Raw genomic sequence first — 13031 nt, 5'->3', positions numbered from 1 at the left:
AAGGTGGAGAATAGGCACAAGAAGAGAGCTGATACAAAAGTAGATTGCATTGACATGAGAAGGGAAGCAAATTGAAATCCAAATGAGATGTGGGTGACTAAGGGTTTTGAGAATTATGTGAGTAGTGAGGTCCCTAATATGCTGTTGTGAATGGGTGTTTTAGGTTGCTCAAAGAATCATTGTCAAAGGTATTGGCTAAAGCGGGCTTAATAAAAAAAATGAAAGTGCAATGAAGTTTATTCACGAACTACACAGTTGAAGCACACAGAGAAAAACTGGACTAAAACCTAAAATCAATCAAACTAAAATCAGTCTAACATTATCTGTGTGGAGGATGGGGATGGGAAAAGGTTAAGGATGGAAAAGCGTAAGGATAAAAGGGAATGGAGGGGATCCTCCTGTTGAGTCATAAAGTTCAGAGTAGATGTTTTTGCCAGACTTGATTAATGGCTTAGGCCTCAAGTTTTTAACAGCACAGCCTAATTTAAACAAGTTAAGAAAAGATTCTTTAGAAATTCCAATGAGCCCCACTGTAACACACAGGCCTGCCTTACGTAGGAATGTAATGTCCTTAGGAATTACGTGGATCGACACTCACAGTGCAGGTGTGCCCTGGGTTTGGCTAGGAGTGTTCACTCCCTCCCCATGGCTGAGAGGGGCAGAGACTAAAGGTGTGTGGGTGTGGCTGGATCACTCCTCCAAACCATCCAGCTCATCGAGGGGGAACATGGTTCCAGGTGGAAGGAAAGGTGCCTGTGCAGCAGGAATGGCACCCTAGTATTCCTCTTTTCGGGAGGGGCAAAGCAGTGCCCACAACCCCTGCGGTGGTGCGGACGTGGAGCAGGGCAGGCAGTGCAGGCAGGGCAGGCAGTCTGGCTTGGGAGGTTTGTCCATCCTTGTTTCTCCCATCTTTGCCTCGGGGAAGGGCCGTGTAGCTGCTGGGCTGTGGTAACATCCACCATTCTGTCTTTGTCTTGGTGGCCATATGGTGCTGGGTGGGGGTGGAGAGCACCTGTTTGTACTTAAATCACCTCTTTCACACATTCTTGTTATGAGTACTGTTTGCTGTTACTGCTTGTTTTCCTTCTCTCATTGCTTTTTCTCCAGTAAATTGTGATCTCAACCCATCATCTCTGCCTTTTTGTCCCTTTCTCACTGGAGGGGATTGGGGAGAAGGGAATTGCTGTTTGGTTTTAAACCTCGATGATTTGCAATACTATATTCACGCTTGGCAGACACACATTACAGGAGTGTGGACACACACCTGTGGAAAATTCCCCTCAGGATCAGTGAAGTACTCGCGTTGGACGCCTTAGCATCATTTTGAAGGATAAAGCCTCGAGGAGTGGGGGTGTCAGCCCAGGCTCCATCGTTGGCTTTTGGCAGTGGTCCTACGAAAAGAATGAACTTGAGAATTTTCTCTCTCGGAGAAATGTCCTGCTCAGAGTGAGTTGCTGGCTGCAGCCCCCATGGTCCAGTAGAGCTCAGAGGGTCTCATTTAGAGCTGCTCTTTCCAGGGTTGCAAGAGTGTTTTCTTTTGTCACAGCAATTTTCCATCCTGGCCACAATTCAGGTCAGTAACTTTCTGTAAAAGTTCTGTTGTAAAAGCAGTGTTACACTTGCATTCTTAGGCAGGCAAGAAAAATAGGTTTCCAAGACTGTTTGCTAAAATGCAGGAGCTCATTAGCCAAAATAAGTTCCTGGGAACACAGAGTGTTTCTGAGAAGCTCAAGAAGTTTAGCTGAGCTGTCATTCATCAAGGTCAAGGCATTTCTGAACAAGCATTTCTGAAATCACGGTGTGGGCCAGTGGGAGAGGGGGATGCACCACCACACATGCACAGTAAAATGCTGCTGCTGGGACAGGGTTTAAAACTGCACCAAGTCCTGAAATAAATAAATAGGGCAGGGGATCTTTCTCCTTTTTTAATGCCCTTATTAAAAGTGATCAGCTCAGGTGGGGGAGAGGTGATGGGTCACACTCACCCAGCTGCTGCTCCGGGTGTGGTGCAGAGGAGGAAAGTGCAGTTTTGTCCACTCGTCCGTGGGCAGAGCTGGGGGCTCCGACTTCACAAGACCAACCAGAAATTCCCCATTTCCTGGGTTAACATTTGAGCTCTTCTGTCCATCCAACATCTTTTGAGGTTATGGTGAGGGGCAAAAAAAAAAAGGGTCTCAGCATCTCTGCAGGCTCTGGACTTTGTTCCTCATGTACAGACATCACTTGGATCACTTAATTCTGGGTTGGCTCGTTTCTGGGGTTGATGAGTTTGGTGGGGGTTTACCCCGTTGCATCCTGGCTCCGAGGTTATTTGCATGTCCCCTGAGGTCCCCTCCCTTCCCACGGGTCCCTCGGGGTTGATGGCATCCTCCTAGCAGTAGGCAGGGTGGTACTGACAAAAAGAGGAATTCTCAACAATAGGGAGTTAACGACCGAGTCTTAACAACATGAAGCTAACAAAGAACTCCCCTCTGCCAGAACTGGTTAAACTGGTAATTCTACAACCTTTTTTTTAAAAAAATGGGCAGCTCTTTTTATTCATAACAAACAACAGGGCACTTCTGTGTTTGTGGAGTTAGAGGGTTTCCTAAAGCAGAGGTTGACGTTGCATTTGAGACTGGATCAGTGACCCCTCCAAATTGGCCTGGTGTTTATTAGAAGCCAGAAGAGCCACTGCTTACTGCTGGCAGGAAGAACCACTCAGCATCTCTGGTTCTGGTATTCTGCCAGGAAGTTTGTGAGAGGCTGCTTCTCCTGCAGAGCCAGAAGGTACACATGCCTTGCAGCTTAAAATCAACATCTCAGCATCAAAAACTGGCATGGCCATACAGTGGTAACCATTGGCAAGGGAATCACCAGGTTGTGACAATTTTGTCTGTCCTTTGGAAAAGAAGCAGCATGCTAGACAACTAATGCACACACAACTGTGGAACAGTTTATCTCCCATTCTTTGTGCCACATGCAGGACTCTATTTTTGCCCTAGATTCTTTCAATATGTGCTGTTCTGCTGGCCTGCTTCACACTCCACTGGAAGATGATGTCTGAGATGTCAACAAGACAACCATCTAGTAAGATTAACTGAACTATCTCCAAAGTACCAGCCCAAAGAAAATTGACTCAGTGAAGGAACTTCGTGGCAGTGACAAGCACATGAATGAGAGACATGGCATAGGGATTAGAGACAATATTTAGATATTTCTTATCTAAGAAGGGGGATATTTGTTATCTCTTGTTAAAAGATCATCTGAAGAGAGTGGGAGAAAAAAGGACTCTTAACTGGCTGGAAATCCTGGCAGGATTTTCAGCCCACTGGAAATTCTTAGGCTTCTATTGAAAAATTCTGCAATTGTTCAGTGTTCTTTGGCTTCTTTAGGTGAAACAACTTCTTTGCTAAATCAGCAAACTGACTCTACTGATTCTGATTAACCATGTGCTGGTTCCAGTTAACTTTCACACTTGATAACCTGAGCTAGACAGATGATTTTGTTCCTACTGACTAGACAGTCACACTCATCCTCATTTCAAGCCTGAGTGCAACCAGCCCAAACACCACTGTCCTGCTGAAGAGGCAGTAGAGGGAGAGCAGAGAAATGGCCTGGTGGCCTTGCCTCTCAGGAAGGCTGTGCTCCAAATGCATGAAGGGGAAATGGCATCTCCAGCTCCTGCTCTTGTAAAGACCACAGCAAATTTCTCCTCAATCACACTTTACCTTTATAGAGCGTAACATCTTTCTTCCTTCTGTGGAGGTCAGGTACCTCGATATAGACAAGAATGTGGGTCTGGGTGAAGTGGTGATAACTAGGCAGACAAAAATGCCATCCATGCCATCAGTATGTAAATGAAACCAAATTCTCTCTTTCTCTCTCTCCTGTTTTCTCTTGCCACGGAGCTTGGATAGGAAAACTGCTTTTTCTAGCAATCATAAAAGCTGAATTTGAAACACATTACAGCAACATAAGGAAAGCTGAAGCTTACTGGCAATATTCAAGAACTGCCTGGATGCAGACCTGTGTCACATGGTCTAGGATGACCCTGCTTTAGCAGGGAGGTTGGGCCCACTGTGGTCCCTACCAACCTTACCCATTCTGTGATTCGTACCGTTTCTATGTGTGATGAAGAAGTCAGTCACAGGGGTAACTTCATTAGCTCCCTTGATTGTAAGATATGTGCCTTTTTGTCTTTTTAAACATGGCATTTCCTACTTTCAAGTCATTAGAATGGCTCGAATTCTCCACACCCTTCTATAAAGCTAATTTCATTCTAATATTAAATCCTTAGGGGGAAAAAAATGAAAAGAAAAATAAAAATTCATGTTCAGTGTTAAGGATAGGCCAGTGCTTGAGAGAACATGTTCAAATTTGAAGGTGGTATATTTGTTATCATATCTTCTAAACATAGAAAATCAGAAAGCCAGTGAGACAAAGGAAATGGAAATATGCTCCAGTATCAAGAATACCCAATGAGCATTAACTTTATCCTATAGTGACACCATGAGGAAAAAAAGAACTAGACCACATTAATTTAAAAAACACATTAGATGCAGTGCAGTCTGCATTCTTCCACTTGTCATAATTGGATAGTGATAATTGTGAGGCTACAGAATGTCAGGCATGTCCTAAGCAAAAATATGTATATAGTTGAGTTGTATATGTATATATACTAATGTATATGGTTGAGGATAGCACTTCTTTCTTGAGTTAATGTTGCAAAGACTAATATTCTTTTCTTCAATTTACCTGCCAGACAACGTGTAAGTCTATAAAAGTATCAGTGATGGATTAGGTGAATAATTCTGCATTGGAATTGAGTGAATTTCCTGAAACATACAAGTGTCTGGGAATGCTGTGCATGACTGGAAGTTAGTATAAAAAGATATTAGATCATTCACCATGGCCATCTCTGTCACAGCCATTACACAGTCACAGACATTACACAGTCACCATGGCCATCTCCCTGTCACAGCCATTTCTCAGTTATACTTACACAAAACTTGAAGAGTTAACTAAGCTAAGTACCTCAAAAAAAAGCAAGTACCTGGAAAATTCAACTGATTGTTAAAGTACTAGGGAAAAGAGGCTATTACAGTGCCAACATTATCCCCAGCCCCTGATGTGGCAGGAAAGGCCTTTAGAGAGATGTACTTAAGTAATTGCAGCTCAGGATACATACAGCCTGCTCCACAGACAAATAAAAAGATGGGGGGCAATATTCCTGCCAATCTGTCAATTGGCAGGAATTCTGCCAATTCCTGCCCAATACTCTGGGGATATCTTTCCCAGCCAGAAGTCTAGCCCTGGCATGATGCAATCTGCAAGGAAACAAAAATATGAGTATCTGTTGCCCCTGAAGGTACAGATCACCTGTGCTCAATCCTGCACATCCTAAAGCCAATCTCATAGGAGGGTGAAAAGATTTAAAGATCAAATTACACAGCACAAGAATGAAATTCTTCCTGATCTGCAGATGACCAACAAAAACTCTGAATCCTAGTGTTTCATTACAGTCCCTTCTCTAGAGCAGACTTGTGCAGACCTGAGGCAAGGAACATTATCAGAGGGTCTCTAAGGTTCCTTTCTGTACCTATTTTTAGGTGAGATGTGTAAAACAGAGAAATAAAGATCTCAGCTTTATAATAACCCATAACCTTTGAAACACCCAGAACGTCTGGAAATATTTAAGCAGTAACAGAATGTTTACCTGAGATGTTTGTTTAGCTTCCATTTTGCATAGAGATGTAGGAATGAAGAGCTATTTCCTTTGTTGTATATGATTTTACAGGTTTGTTTTAGATCAAAGTATGGTGTGGTAATAAATTAAATTCCTTTAAGAAATCCAAAGTTCACATATTGACAATGACGCATTAAGAACAACAACAACAAAAAAATCATAAGTGAAACAATTAGAAATCTGTCAGTAACATTTGCCAAAACCACTCTCAAAAAAATCATAGCAGTCAGTAATGCCTAGAAAATTCCTGTGGTGCTCAGAATAGACTCTGCTTTTCCATATAAACACAAATCTGTCATTCCACTGTTTTCCTCAGCACTGACTTCAGGTCAGTAATTACCTTGGTCATCTCTTTAAAAACATCAGAGCTGCAACAATTTACAACATTTTGCAATTTCTCATTTTTTTAACGTGTGATGAATTTTACCAGGCGTGATTCAAAGGACTCTTCATCTTACCTATTGCAGACAAATGGACATTTATCATTTGGACTCAAACTTCTTTAGTTTGAATAAATGCATCCTTGCTACAATGTTGTGTTAAGATTATCAATTTCCAATGCTATATTTCCAACATCATATTTCAAAACTGTGTCACTGTGATCAATGGAATAAGCTTCTTTTTGTTATTTACATAGGTTTTTAATCCCTCATTTGCTTTTCTTATTGGTATTTCACTCCTTGCTTTAAAAACCTTTATCAGTTGCTCTAATACTTAGTAATTTGCACTCTAAAATACCATCTCTTAATATATTTGCCTGTGTTGCACTGCAGCTTCTACACCTTTTTTAAAGGAATGTCATGCAAGATAACATCTCCTGCAGCAGGTTTGGTGGTGTGGTGGCTTTTTTCACATCTGTGGAACTGTGACTTCTTGGCCCCCTTTCAAAAGTTTCCAGCTTTTACACATCCTACATTACATCTGTGCTCCCAACCATGTCAAAATTTATTTGCTGGAATGATTCCAAATCTGTAAGTCCCTGATCAAGGTGATACCCTGTTGTACAAGGAATATGCAAGCAGAGTACAATCAATGACACCTGGAAAACTCTTAATTTTTTACACATTGAAATTGGTTTCATAATAAAGAGTTCATAAAGGTTTGCTTTTCAAGAACATCTCTGCTGATCCAAAGCCAAATGTGTGGGTGTTTTTCATCTCGTTGTAGTTGATTTAACTTGTAAAAGGAGACTTAACTTCCTTTCTATAGTTCCTCTCAATTGCATAAACATTTCTGTGAGCCAGTCAGTAAGAATTTATGACAGATTTAGAGCTGCTTGGTGATAATTTATGAGTGCTTCATGTTGGCCTGATTACTGAAATGTTTGCTATATGGCTTCATTTGTTTAGTGTAACAAGAATTTGTTGGGAAAAAAAACAGCTCTGAAAGGGAAGGATGGATTAAGGTACCCATTTTTCAAACTCTACTTGGTCCTTAAGGAAATGCCAGAATTATTTGAACATCCTGTTCAACACAGCCTCTAAAATCAGCTTAGAGGATGAAAAAGAAAAGCCCAGGAATCTGCAAGAGCAGAGCTTGTATTTCAAATGGTAAGTGAAAAGTGCTTCACTGCTAAAAAAAGTGCTGCTTCTGCCAGTCACCACAGGAACACCACCACTACAGCTGCACCTTGAATGTGCCACTGCTGCTGGATTGTCTATGCCAATGGTTGCTCAAGTCTTGTCTTCACTTCCTTTGGGGAAAAATTTTTGCAGTCCTCCCCTTGGAGGGGAGGGTTACCCAAGTCCTTGGGTTACAATACCTAACTCAGCTGTTCTCACTTTGACATTCTGACTGGGTTTATGAACATTCCTCTTTTTCCCTTCAAGGAATCTCAGCAGCAATGAATAGTCCATTTAGAAATACAAAAAAAAAAAAAAAAATCTCAGTTTCAATAGAAAAAACATTTTGTTAGAACTCAAATGTAGTAAAAAATACATTCTAAACTGAAGACACTCAAGTTCCAAGCCCCTTGCTTCCTGTCATAGGTATGTGTTAATTCCAGCTGAGACAGCCAAAGTATGATATACTCTTTCTCACAAAGTTAAGGATTCTTGTATTTGCTAACTGCTCAAAGTATTCACTGTGATCAAATTCTGATTTTCCAAATGAGAAACAAAAGAAACCCTTTGTTAGATACATAACAATCCTAAAGTAATGTCTAACCCATCACAGAACTCAAATAAAGAGCAAAATAAGTTAAGCAAAATGGACGGACAAATTGCATGAGCTGGAAGCACTGTGGTTTAACTTTTGAAAAGGAGGAGATGTAATTTGTATGCAAAATAAAAATAAATATAGAAAGGATCATCATTTTCAGAGAACATGATCTTAATTTCCTAAATTTGTATTTTAGCAAAAAAATAGCTTTATGATATGTAACACATAAATGTAACAGCTTGTTAAAGATCACTCTTTTTTTTTTGGTATTACATGCTGAAGAAACCAGAGAGATCCAGAACACAAACTGAGAAAATGTTCCATTCCACAGAGTCACTTTGTGACAAAAAAAAAAGAACAGTGAAGTCCAACTTTGCTGCAGCAAGTCTTCCCCTACCACTACCAGTACTAGAACCCTGAACAGTGGAACCCCTCCTCTGAAGGAAGGTTGACATAAGTAATTAAAGACTAAAAATGAGATGTAAGGAGTAGTACAGGAGCTTGAGAAAGTGCAACATGTAAAGAGCTCATGCCTAGGAGAAGCTTAAGAGGAAAAGTAGATCACAGCTCAAGGAATAGGCTTCTTTTTCTATAGCTACCAAAAGTTTTACCCTTTCAACAAAGATATTTCTGGGAAAAGGAGATTAAACACTCAAATTGGTAGACTTATCACTTATTGCCACGTACAGTGTTTAATATATTTTTAACCAAATTTAAATGATCAAGGTATGCTGTGAAGAAAATTCCAGGTCACATGAAGTTCAGTTGAATTGTACCTATCTCTGGCAGGTATTCACTGATACAATTTCATAGTGAAAAACAACTCTTCCACAAGTTCAGCTTGGCCCCTCAACCATTTCTCTGAATGAATGTGTACCTGTAGGATCTTCCTCAAGCCCAATGCTCCAGACTATAAAAAACCAGCTGCTGACTCAAAACAACAACTTAATAGCTGAATCCTTGACACTGTAGAAATATTTTTTTTAATTAGTTTCTGCTCTATCATTTTTGAAGCAGAAAAACTACAATTCTTTGGCTTTGATAAATTGAGAGTGCAACATCTGCAAGACATTAAAACATATCTTCAAATATTTTGAAAACTCAGACACATTCAGGTGACCTCTTTTCATGCTATTGTTAAACATATACTCAAAAATACAGGTAAAATTTAGGCAACATTTCTTCTGTTCAAACTCTTTGAAACTATTTCTCTTCCTATTTCCTAGTTCTGAAATTTAAGGCACATATTGGTAAGACCACACATTCTCTCCAAGATCTCAGCTGGAAATATAAACCTATATTGCTATCCTGTACTGAATTTAAATAAACTTCACAGCACCCTTTAAGAAATCGTGCAAATACACTGAAAAAATCAGGAGCTACCAGCTTCCTTAAGTATATCTTACCTTACTGTGTAGATGCTTAGTGCTCAACCATCAAGACATGATTATTGGCTTCAGGCTGGACTCTTTGGGTCAAAATATTTGGGTCAAAATTTCCACTGGCCCATGCTTATAGTCTGTTCATTCATCTATTCTCTGCTAAAAAGGCTCTAAGCATTTCCAAGTCTCAAATTAAAAATATGCCATTCCTCTCAGGTATTATTTCAGGGCTATTAAACCAGAAGTAGATTTTTCAGGCTTTCCTTAATCTTTTTTTCCCTACACTACTTCTGCCAAGGGGCTTATAAACAACAGCCAGTACTGATGACAATATTGAATTAAAGGAGGAATTTAAGTGGCTATAACTGGGAAACACAAAAAAAAATGTTTTTATTGTTGCTCCGGGACAGGAAAACTTGCTCTCAAAATGTGTCAAGACTAAGATTTCTAAGCACTGAAATAAGAGTTTGAACCAGCAGGCTACAAAGCCTTATCAACCCAAATATTGACTCTAATGAGGAAGAGGAATATGAACAGTTATTACTATCTTTGGAGGATATGGCAGGCAAATAATATGATTTTTAGAAATAAAACACTGCTATCATGTGCTAGAAAGTACTATAGAAAAGTGATATGGAAATTATATTTTCTATACAGTTACTGAGAAGAAGAGTCTAATGCTTTAGAAAAGTAAAATAAAAGGTATTTTAAATATCAGGCATACTTCAAGTACATTTAAGCATTAGAAATAACACATGCTTTACCTCAGGAGCATCACATTTACTTTTGAAGAGTTGGGATGTGTAAATTTGTCTTTGCCTCATTTTGAGTTAAACATCATGATTTTCAAAACTCATCTGAGTTTTGAATACATTATTAGAGAAACATGAACAAAGCTAAAAATAAATCAGAGACACAAGTAAATTGAAGGATGCTAATACAGTAAGAGGTTAAAAATACCAGATAAAGACATGGAATCTAATTGCAGCATCCTAAGTAGTACTCAGAGGATGCCTCTTGAGTACAGAACGAGAATCCTCTCTAGCCTGAAGAACATGAATCTAACCATTCTCAGAGCACTTCTCCTGTGTACAACATATGGTTTGTTAAATGGAAACAAGCACAGGAAGCTAATTTGTTCTGTAAACAGTCAGGCCCCAAGAGAGAAACTGCCTATTGAAACACTTGGAAGATACTTTAGCTTTCTCATCCTCCTGAACAAACACACACAGGCAGCTTAAATAGTTCTAGTCCAATTATCACTCAGTTGTGCTATATCCCTCAAGTGCAACTGTAGGAGATGATATAGGAAGTGATGGAGCTGTCAATGACATGTGCAGACTGAAAATCTGACTCCTTTGTAGTCCTTTAGGATGCACCCTAACAGTCTCAGCCTAGGCCTCCATTAAATCTAGTCACAAGGTTTCTCACAGAAACCCCTCCTAGAAGAAAGCTGTGCAGTGAATTAATCTGGAAGAAAAGCCTCTTAAAACCCAAGAAAAGCCAGGATCCATGCTCCAAACCCACTGGTGCCCACCTCAAAAAAAAAAAAAGTTCACATAGACACCATCATAGACATGGACAGCAGCACACCCCACAGAAGCTTTGGAAGTGCTGAAAAACACAATCAATCTACTGCAGAGTTCCAGCCACAAACAAGCCTGGTCTCAGCTTAACATCTCACTGCACATTGGCAGAGCCAGTGACTGTGCCCCATTCCTAGCTTGAAAGAACAAAGTGAAATGGAGCACAGTAAAAGGAAAAAAAGATATCAAACTGGAAGTGTTCAGAATATCTGGCACCCTCCCTGTCCTCCAAAGAGTAAAGGTCATTTAGCTTCTGCTTTTCTTGGAATCACGACAGAAATGAGATGTCCCAAGTCCTCAGAGCTCTTGGGCATCATCTCACCATCTATGAACCCAAATAAATTTGTGCCTCCATAGTAGACACAAGGAGGAGGAAAGCACAAGGTGGACAAATACACCTGAGCGCTCAGGTGTGCTACCAGGGGCAAACACAGCCCCAAGTCTGACTTTTCCACTCCTGGCATTGCCATGGAACCTGTACTTGCCATGAAGGAGAAAGAGCTCAAGAGGAGGCTGTGTTCTACTAGCAATTGCAAAACCATACCTGAATTCTCTGTGATCTGCTGCCATTCTGGATTTAGCACCTTCTTGAGGATGAGGGCAAGCAGCCTCCCTGCGACGTTCTGTTCCAGGAGGGCAGAGGAAACCACCCGAGTCACAGTCTCTCAGCCTGGCTTTCCTCAGAAACCTGCAAGGGCATCAGCTCCTGCAAAACACCTTGGGAGAGCAGTGATAAGGACAGATTCTGTCGTGGTTAGATACAGCCTGGGGAACTGGGCCCCATACAGAGACTTCACTGAATTTAAAAATTGTAAAAACCCCTTCAAAGCAGCAATTTGTGCAGCATTCTGTAATTGGGAAGTTTAACTGCATAATTTTCAAAAGGAGACAAAATAATTTTGGGGTGGGGGATAGCCCTCTGCTGGCAATGGGTTACCAGTTCCAGTTCTACCCCCCCCATTCCAGCCTTACAAGAGATCTGTTTGGAAAAACCTCAGGCACTCAGTGCACAGTTCTATTTCACACACCTGTGTAAGATAAGAGAGGGGGAAGAACACTGTGGTTGGAGGAATGGTACACTTTAAGGCAATACAAAGCATCCTCTGGAGCAGCTGTATCACACATGGGTACAATTCCCAAGGAAAGAGAAAAAGGTGATATGTGAAGGAGCGGTAGGTCTAATTGACAAAGTAAAGAGACTCAATTTCTACAGAAACTGATAGGCTTGGTTAATAGGAAGTATACAAATTGTTTTCACAAAAGCATATTATAATTTCAGTTATAGAACTAGATAAAGTTAGCAATGCTCATTAGTTAAATTTGAAGGTAGACTGATTCATTTTGATCTGACATTAAAAAGATAATGGGAGCACTGATATTCAATCTACATAAAAATTGCTTTTAGCCAAATTCTCTTTTGCTTCCTTTACAATACATGTAACATCAAAGAGAACAGCCAAATCTGATGATACAGCAAGACTTGTTTTATTGCAGTAAACGCTCTTGTTAAATATTTTAAATTAAAGAAGTTGCTTTCCTGGTTCCTATTTCAATTTTTTTACATACTTTTCCTGTAAATCAGATCTATTCTTTGGCTCTTCAGACATTTTCATCACTATTCCTCTTCTTCCACCTCAGTTTTAAATACCTACAGCCAGCTCCAGACTTCTACATATGTGAATGCAACCATCCCAACATCGCCTTCTGTGAAGAACAGCTTCCTCAGTTCCAGCAACAAGCACAATGACTGTGTGCTGTCATTCTTCCAGAACATCTAAAAATGTCATATTTATCTCACATTTCAAATTTCTGTGCTATTTACTTCCTAGTCACTTCAAAATTGCAGTTGTCTCTGAACTCTGCTCATGCACCATTTGCTTTCTGCATTAAACTGTGATCGGGTTTTTTTTCTTATCATCATTAGTGTTCTCAGAGAAGAGAACTTTCTGCCCTGGTTCCTCAGTGGAAATATTTTTCCAGTACCTTTTACCCTGGTTGGATCTCTAAGTTCAGCCTGACAGGATCCTAAGCAGTAAGGACAGCACACAGTCTCTGGGATAGAGGGATACTGGCTAAGAGAAGCTTCCTGCTCCTTGGATCCTCAGCTACTCAGGGGGTACTGATGGGCTCTCTACAAACTGGACACCAGAAGACACATATTCCAAGACTTTGTTT

The sequence above is a fragment of the Fringilla coelebs genome, assembly GCF_963513975.1.
Source record: "Fringilla coelebs genome assembly, chromosome: 5".
Classification (NCBI taxonomy): domain Eukaryota; kingdom Metazoa; phylum Chordata; class Aves; order Passeriformes; family Fringillidae; genus Fringilla; species Fringilla coelebs.
Note: the sequence above shows the minus strand (reverse complement) of the source record.